General features: G+C 35.0%; 1 protein-coding gene across 1 annotated transcript in view; it reads right to left on the bottom strand.

The window, feature by feature from the left end:
- Positions 1 to 10000, bottom strand: part of LOC145297063 (uncharacterized) — a 390018-nt gene that overhangs the window by 379419 nt on the left and 599 nt on the right. The window lies entirely within an intron of this gene.

Genomic DNA, 10000 nt, shown 5'->3' with positions numbered 1-10000 from the left:
ATCAGATGGGATTGCAAATTGCATTATTATGATGAATGAACTTATGCATTCATGACGTGAAAGCTTCATCTCTCTGTTGCAGATATTAACGGCATAAGATTCTAAGAAAGCAATCCCTGTCATAGATGTGCGTCAGAAGCGGAAATGCGACATTGAATTCTTCTATATAGAAAAAAAAAAAAAAAAAAGAGATGAACCGATTAACATTCACCGTCGCTTGTTGAACGTTTACAAAGCTGATGCAGTGGATGTCAGCACAGTAAGGAGATGGGTTCGTCGATTTCAGAGTAATGACCGAAATGTGAGTGACGAAACATGCCCCGAACTTTTAAAACCAAGGCATCGTTTATCGCTGTGCATTGAGAATGATGGTGACTATGTAGAAAAGTAAATTCTGGAGCACAAAAGTCGCTCATTTTAATGGTACTATTTACATCTTTGTAGCTCTTCAACGTTTTGGTTCTGAGTTAAAATTAGGAGGCCTTACTTTTATAACGATCTTAGTAAAACTAACTGTAAAGTAAAATTGGAATAATAAACAATAGGAAATATCGCAACAAGTATTAATATTCTTTAATCCTTAGTTTGAGATGGAGGGGGAGAGGGACAAAAATCTAACTCACTTTGCAAACTCACTTTTTTCTCATTCCAGTCGGAGGCATTATTGACATCAGTCTGACAGTCCAGGTACTGCCTTGTCAGTTGGCAGATCCTTCTTTGTCATAATGAGAATACGGTATGCGGCCATCATCCCAGGTATTACCTCCTCTTTTGTCGGTGAGGGGAGGGGTTATTGTCTGCCGTCTGAGGCACCCCTACTGTTAAATGGCGACATTTAGTAGGGGATGCCCTTTTCTCTTCCCTGCAAACTCTCTCCCACAGAAGAGACGTTGCGAGCCTATCTTTGTTTTATCGTTATTTCCATGGCAGGTGCTCGTCTGAACTCCAATCTCTGCCCCCCCCCTCGCCAATCTTTTACAAAAAACACCCGTCTAGCTGAATCCACTGTCAAAAACTTTCCCCACTCTTTATCTGTACCTAAATCAAAACGTAGATTCCATGAACAAAGCTTCTTTCTTAGAACTGCACGCCTGTGGAACTCTGTTCCGTCTGCCTGCTTCCCGCCTGACTACAACGTGGATGTCTTTAAGTCCAACGTAAACAAATTCCTGATGAACCGCTCCCTTAAGTAGACACTTTAAAATATCCACACTAACGTACTGTACTTACAATAACCCTTATCCATGAGTGGCTTCCGGGCCTTGATAAGTGGTGACCACCTTGTAAAAAAAAAAAAAAAAAAAAAAGATACTCATTCACAACAATGTAGTACTTTTATAGATTGTCTCATCGGGAACAGGTTCTCCTCATCTTGACCTGAACTTGTGTCACATCTTTGCTGCTTATATATATATATACATAGCACAATCACGTTAACACATCGGTTCTCGACAGATCAACAAAGTTAAGCAACATTTAGCCTGGCCAGTACCAAATGGGTGACCATTTGGGAAGGTGCTGTATGTACCGTGACGAGTTGTAGAAATTTCTAGGTTGGTATCTGGGGGCGCATTGTTTCACTGGGAGAGATGAAACCCAGGTTTTGTTAAGACATATATCTTGGAGATGGAAACTCTGATGTAAAAACCTGCAGTCTACTGTATACTCTGTCCTGTGGCAGTCATCTGCACTGACAAAGATTAGCAGTAATACTAAAAAGGGTGGTTGGTTCTACACAAAGCCTTCACCACTATAAACAAATCATTTGTGTGGATTTTCGAGCAACTTAACTGCTGTGGCAGAACCTCATGCGTTGAAATCGATGAGAGAGTCCGTCATATATATATATATATATATATATATATATATATATATATATGACAAAAGAGCCATATTCCAAATTCCAAGATTTTATTCATGTTACCATTTATTTCTTTGAACATGTTAAAATTTCCAAATTTTTTACAGCCCGTTTCATAACACATAAAAAAATCGGTTATTATTACGTCAATACTGAATTTTTTACGTATTGACTCATCAGAAAAATCGAAATTTGTTTTTATTTTAAAAAGAAAATAAAAGAATTAGACATGATCATATTAAGCCAAATAATTTTTTAAAGAATACTTGCAACGTGTTATATCATATTGAAGTTTTATGTGATATATATATATATATATATATATATATATATATATATATATATATAGTCATCCACATACAGTACTGTTTCGTAGCTCATCAGTGCTGCTAGACAGGCAACTACCTCAAGCCAGGATTGAAACCCGACCGTCTTTACGACAGGCAAGGCTCCTAACCATTACGCTATTGGTGCTGCTGAGCGAGTAGTGAGTTTACTGAAATATCTCCGCTCGATTTGTTTACATAAAGAGCGTCGCTTATATGCTAATGGTAATTCGTGTATCACTTCTCAATATGCTCAACTCAAGACAAGATATATATATATATATATATATATATATATATATATATATATATATATATATATATATATATATATATATATCAGAGCAAACATTTAATAAAATATGTTAAAAAAACACTTTGAAATGAGTTAAAAACATATTTAATCGGAAAAGGAAACACTAGATAAATGGATAGTCCTTAATCCGCGGAGTTTCAAAGAAATACTTTCCTTCTCATCAGAGAGTAGGAATTAGCAAAATGCGGGATCGGATTTTGCATGCAGAAGTATTTGATGAAACAACAAGTAAGTCAAAGAGCTTACTTGAAAACAAAAAAAGTGAAGCAGAGGGAATATGGTGACGAAAAAGGTGATTACACATGAATGGATAATCTGGTGGAAGATAAAAAATCTTTTTTTTTTATCGAGCTTTTACATCTGGCTGAGATAATTTTATGAATATTAATTCTTTAATATTTATAATATACTTTAATTTTACCATCTTGGATCATTTTGGTAAATTTAATTGTAACTTTTATTTTATTTTATATATATATATATATATATATATATATATATGTATATATATATATATATATATATATATATATATATATATATATATATATATATATATATATATACATTTCAAGCAACCGAAAGTAATCACAGCTGAAACATGTGTGCACATATGTAGCCAATTATGTTTGCATAAACAAAGAAAATTATGCTCTTACATTCTCTCTCTTTCTCTTTATATATATGTGTTTGTGTGCGTGTGTGTGTGCGTGTGTGTGCGTGTGTGTGCGTGCGGTGGGGTATATTTAGAGAATGACACTCCAACAGAATATATGGTTTTTTGTTTTGTTTTGTTTTTACATAGAAGTCACCACTTATCAAGGCCCGGAAGCCACTCAGGGATAAGAGTTATTACGTGTACAGTAATCAATGGCATAACATCGTAGTAATCATTAGTATTGGAGATTTGATAAGGTGTCTTACTTAAGGGGGCGATTCATCAGGAATTTGTTTATGTTGGACTTGAAGAAATCCAAGTTGTAGTCAGGTGGGAAACAGACAAACGGAAGAGAGTTCCACAGGCGTGCACTTCTAAGAAAGAAGCTTTGCTCATGGAATGTACATTTTGATTTAAGCACAGATAAAGAATGGGGAAAATTATTGACAGTGGTTTCAGCTAGACGGGTGTTTTTCATGAAAGATTGGCGAGTGGGACCAGAGATTGGAGCTCGGACAAGCACTTGCCATGGAAATAACGATAAAACAAAGACAGGCTCCCAACGTCTCTTCTGTGGGAGAAAGGTTGTAGGGAAGAGAAAAGGGCATCCCCCACTAAGTCACAAAGTCTATTTTGTACTCTGTCAAGGCAGGATCGGTTGTTTTTAGTAGCTCCTGTCCAGATGTGGCAGCAGTACTCCATCCTTGGACGTACTTGGCTTTTATATAGATAGAGAATTGCATCAGCAGTGAGATATCTTCTGGAGCGGTAGAAGGATCCTACAATTTTTCCAGCGACCTTTGCAACAGATTTGATGTACGTGTTCCATTTCAGGTCAGGAGTAAAGGTCAATTCCAGAAGTTTATCAAAACATGGAGCCTCCCCAAGACGAGAGCCATCCATTTCAATTGATGCCAGATGGGGATCAGAGCGTTGATGATGTAAAGATAGGAGCTTGATTTTAGATGCATTAAAAGTAACCAGCCACCTCTTCCCCCACTGTATCACGTGCTCAAGATCAGAGGAGAGAAAATCAGAGAGAATTTTGTCATTTGCGGCCTTTGATGTGTTGCCATAGATGGTCGTGTCATCAGCATAGATGTCAACGAATGATTTAAGTATGTGATTTGGGAGATCATTGATGTAGATCAGGAGGAGATTTGGGCCCAGGATGGACCCTTGAGGGACTCCAGCATTAATACTGTTGGACTCTGATTTCTGCCCCTCAACCACTACTATTTGAGCTTATCAGAGAGAAATGATTTAATAATTGAGAAAACATTTCCAGTTATACCGTAGCTGGAAATCTTGTGAAGTAGGCCCTTATGCCATACCTTATCGAAGGCCTTTGATATGTCGAGAGCATTTGGTTAACATAAATAGAAACAAGTACATAAGCTAATGTTTTAATTTTTTTTTTTATTACATTTTCACCCCAAACAAGGCACATTGCCACTTTGATCTAGGGGGCTACTATTAGGGACACAGGCTACAGGGGTACTAGGTGGGGAGTTGGGCAGCAAGATGTCGGTTCATCACTTGAACTTCTGCATGTCAGTACAGTTGGGGAAGCAGAGACCTGGAAGAGAATTCCAAAGTCTAGCGGTTCTGGGGAAGAAACTACTGGAGTAGAAGGCTTTCTTACATCTAGGGATCTCAATTGTGAAGGGGTGGGATTTTGTTGTTTGTCGGGTTTGTTGGGGGTATTTGTGTCGAGGGGGTACCAGAGCTTGTAGTTCATCGGAACATACACCGTTAAAATACTTGTAGAACATGCAGAGGGATGCTACATTACGTCGATGGGACAGAGGCTGAAGCTTGGATGACAGTTCAAGACCTATCAGGTTGGCGACTCTCTTTTGAACCCTGTCTAGGAGTGAGAGACTAATAGCAGATGCACCGGCCCAAATATGACAACAATACTCCATAAATGGGCCAATGGTGGCCTTGTAGAGGTACAGGATACTTTCGGGCGTTAGTAGCTTTCTAGCATGGTAGAGAGAACCTACCTTTTTCGCAGCGGTCCTGGCAATGCTCTCAATGTAATTGTTCCAACTCATGTTTCCCGTGAACGTTAGGCCGAGGAGTTTAAAAGATGTGCTTTCAGATAAAGAGTCTTTGGCTATTGCTATTGGTGGTAGGGAAGGTTCCTTGTAGTTGTTTAAGGAAACAAGTTTGGTCTTGGCAGCATTGAATGTGACCATCCATTTTTGTCCTTATTCCACTACAGATTGGAGGTCATCCTCTAGTGTTTCTGGCATTTCTTTAGATATGTGTTCATTTGTTTTCCTGTCGTATCGGTTATAGAGAGTGGTGTCATCAGCATATATACCCATCTCACAGACAATTTTGTCAGGGAGGTCATTTATGAATATTAGGTATAATAGAGGTACAAGGATAGACCCCTGAGGCACTCCCGCATTTATATCATATTGTTTAGATGTACAAATATTTCACATTTAGGATATCTTCTTTACACTAATGTATAAATATTGATTCTGTCACTTCATCACATGCTTGATAAAGTCCTTCCCAAGGCAAAATAGTGAATCATATCATGGCTCTGTGTTAATTTCTTCTTATGTCATTTTGCTTATTTCTTCATTTACATTTTTGTTTCCTGTGCATGCATAACTGATGCATGTGTAAGCTTAAATATCAAATACTAGCAGAGAGACCCGACGTTGACCGGGATTGAATCAGGATCAATGAATGTTTCCTGCTTCCAATATTTTTTTTGTCATCGAAATCCATGATTGATTACACGAAATTTTGTAATTAAATCGATTGATTACACGCTCTTTGATGCACCGGAAAGAAGCATCATCCACAATACATTGTAGTCTACATGGCACTGTAGAGAACCTACTGTTTGTTTGTGTGTGTATATATATATATATATATATATATATATATATATATATATATATATATATATATATATATATATATATATTATATGTGTGTGTGTGTGTGTGTGTGTGTATATATATATATATATATATATATATATATATATATTAAGTAATGTGATTTACAATTTAAAAATTTTCACTAAAATAAAAAGCTATAGCAAACATCTAAATGACTACTTTAAACACAGTTCCTGATTTCAAAAAAAGAAAAACTAAAAGATTCATCTGCCTTACTTTTAATGCTAGGTTTATTTATGGTGTCTTTTAAATTCAATAAAAATCCTCCTAAATTTGCTGATGAGGAGACCGTGCTTACCAAAAAAACTATATATAATTGTTCTACATAACTTCAGGTATACCACAAATAAAAAGCACGGATTTCCGAAACGATCGTACAGATAATTGACTTTGTTGTTGTTCCTTCTTATGAAACTGATTTTTAATTTAATTAAAATTTGATTTTTAAATTTAAAAATTTTTTTAAAATTTTTAAATTATAAATCACATTACTTAATACTGAATTAGCTGTAGGACATTTAACTATCGAGCTTATTATATATCTAAATTACAACGAGCATTTCCTGTATTTTAATTAAACTAGTAATTTCACTGTTACATTAAAATACACTTAGCTCTTTAGACTATTAGTCTAATCTTCTTTAAATTATATATATATATATATATATATATATATATATATATATATATATATATATATATATATATATATATATATATGGATTTACATTTTTGGATTTTACCGTCATTGGATACTGTACCTTTCACCAGACTATCCATTCACGTGAAATCACTTTTTTCTTCACCATATTCCCTATGCTTCATTTTTTGTTATCAAGTAAGATCTATGACTTACTTGCAGTTTCATCAAATACTTTTGTATGCAAAATCCGATCCCGCATTTTGCTAATTCCTACCCTCTGATGAGAAGGAAAGTATTTCTTTGTAATTCCGCGGATTAAGGACTATCCACTTATTTAGTGTTTCCTTTTCAAATTAAATATGTTTTAACTCTTTTCCAAAGTGTTTTTTAACATGTTTTATTAACTATTTGTTCTTATAAATACATATATATATATATATATATATATATATATATATATATATATATATATATATATATAAAATAGCTTGAATTCAAGTTTAAAATGCAAAAGTCAAATATCATGGTTCAATTATTCTCTAAACAGAAACATTTATTTCGAACGCGCCTCTGTCTTATCCAAGAACTTATCGTTTATTTTATGCGCCAGGCTATTCTGTTTGTATCATGGTAAAACTTTTAAAATGCACTTGTGATTTAAATTTGTTTTAGACTCTTGAGAATTATACAGCCTACTTTATAACTTTAATCAAACTCGGATTGTTCCTTCTTTAATTATCAATTTTCCAAAATTCATCAGAGCCATTCCGATGCAAAACCTATCTTAGAATACTCCCAGACACGTAAAGTATATTTATGAAAAATTTTTTTAAAAAATCGGCCAAGCCCTTTCAGAGCCCATAGGGAACGAACACAAAAAGACACACACACACAGATGCAAAGTGGTTTTATATATAAGTAGAGATTTATAAATTTATTTCAAAAGATGTTTGGTAATAAATTAGAGAAAAATAATTTTAGTACTACTGGGTTAAGACTTTCGATTTGTCTACAGGTGACCTTCGCCTTCATCTTCAGGCCGAGACTCGCACCTAAGCCATTTCTGAAATGGCCTTTTCTTTGTTGGATGCGGTATGATGCTTGTCCTGTGCAGTTCTAGGACGTTCACTCTTCCAGACTTTTTTTTTTTCTCTCTTCGAGAAAGGGTTAGTTTATTGCTGATCGCCTGAGGCGCCCTACTGGGGAATGCCGACAGGGCTGTCCGGACAGTTTTTGCAAGGTCAGAGTGCTCCTCCTCAATCCCACTTTCCGACCCTTGTGTCGCATTTCTTTGCGTTGAGAAGAGATAAATACTCATCTACAGGAGACCTCTTTTGCATTTAAAGGACCACTTTCCTCTTCTTTCTGGTTTGATGGATGATCTTTTTCTATCTATCTATCTATCTATCTATCTATCTATCTATCTATCTATCTATCTATTAATACAACTATCTATCTGTCTACCCGTCTATCTACCTATCTATCTATCTATCTATCTATCTATCTATCTATCTATTTATCTATCTATCTATTTATCTATCTATCTATCTATCTATCCCATCCTTTTCCTATCTATCTATCTATCTATCTATCTATCTATCTATCTAGCCATCCATCTATCTATCTATCTATCTATCTATTTATCTATCTATCTATCTATCTATCTATCTATCTATCTATCTATCTAGCCATCCATCTATCTATCTATCTATCTATCTATTTATCTATCTATCTATCTATCTATCAATCTATCTATCTAGCCATCCATCTATCTATCTATCTATCTATCTATCTATCTATCTAGCCATCCATCTATCTATCTATCTATCTATCTATCTACCTATCTACCTATCTATCTATCTATCTATCTATCTATCTATCTAGCCATCCATCTATCTATTTATCTATTTATCTATCTATCTATCTATCTATCTATCTATCTATCTATCTATCTACCTATTTGCCCAAGCTTGTTCATATCTATTCATCTGTTTTTTCAAAATCGATTGGTTCGGTCTATAAGTAAGCATTCATATTTATTCATGAATATCGATACAAAATTATTGGAAAAAAATCGTTTACATAAATGAACGCAACCAGAAAATATAAATCTTATACATACATACATACATACATACATACATACATACATACATACACAGAGAAACTATTTGTATATGTGAAAGGCTTAAATATTTCCATATAACATTTTTTGGTATATGGAACACCTTCATGTTGGAAAAAGCAAAGAGAGAGAGTAAGAGGGGAGAGAGAGAGAGAGAGAGAGAGAGAGAGAGAGAGAGAGAGAGAGATAAAAATTAGAGATTGTCTTACATGTGAATAAGAAATAATAATTGGTCTATGGTCGGTTGAGTGTTCCTCTTTTTCCTTTCTCTTTTTCTGGTAGTAGTCCACGGTTATGAAGGGACTAATACATTTGTTTACTCCGTTGTGAAGTTAGTATTTTCCACATCGTAGGTAAGCAGGTTATAGGTCTGTAGTTGCTGGGGATGGTCACCCCCCCCCCCCACACACACTTTTTTTGTTGCAATAATGTGGTTCTACCTTTGGTCATCCATTCTGGTATATGTGCTTCGTGGATACATCTTTTCAAGTGCTGAACATGTAGGGTTGTGAATTTCTTAAACCAATAGTCAAGCAATCTGTCATGACCTGGTGCTCTCCAGTTGACTGACCATTTTTCGTAGGGTTGTCTTGAGGGTTTCCTTGCTGATTTCATTTTCTGTTTCTTCTTCGATTTGCTGTGATTCTTTTTTCATTTCTTTCAACCATTCTGCATTTCTATTATGATCTTTTCGTTCTTCCCATATTTTGCTCCAGTAGTGTCATGTCTAGTTGTTCTGTTTTTGTTTTTCCTCCATTTACATTTTGATAGAATTGCTATTTGTTATTTTTAAAGGTCTTGTTTTGCTTGCACTGTTCAGATTTGTATCGGTATCGTCTTAATCTCTCTTCTTTTGCTGCTATTTTTTCCTTCAATTCTTCCTGTTTCTTGTTGAGCCTCTCCTCGCTGGTCACATTTCAAAGTTACCATCGTTTTCATTTTGTTTATCGCTTTGACTTCTTTCTTTAGTTTGTTGATCTGGGTTTCTAGTCTCAATTCTCATCCAGGTTTTGTGTTCCTTTTTCTTTCCCTCTCTTTTTTTTTAAAACTTCATACTTACTGTCTTGACACCTGCATAAATTAAATTGTTTACGTCTGTAATGGAATCTGTTGGGACGTATGGGAGGAGCTTATTTAC

The sequence above is a fragment of the Euprymna scolopes genome, chromosome 17, assembly GCF_053919585.1.
Source record: "Euprymna scolopes isolate OS-2025 chromosome 17, ASM5391958v1, whole genome shotgun sequence".
NCBI lineage: Eukaryota > Metazoa > Mollusca > Cephalopoda > Sepiida > Sepiolidae > Euprymna > Euprymna scolopes.
The sequence above is the reverse complement of the archived record's forward strand: the minus strand, read 5'-3'. Positions and strand labels throughout refer to the sequence as shown.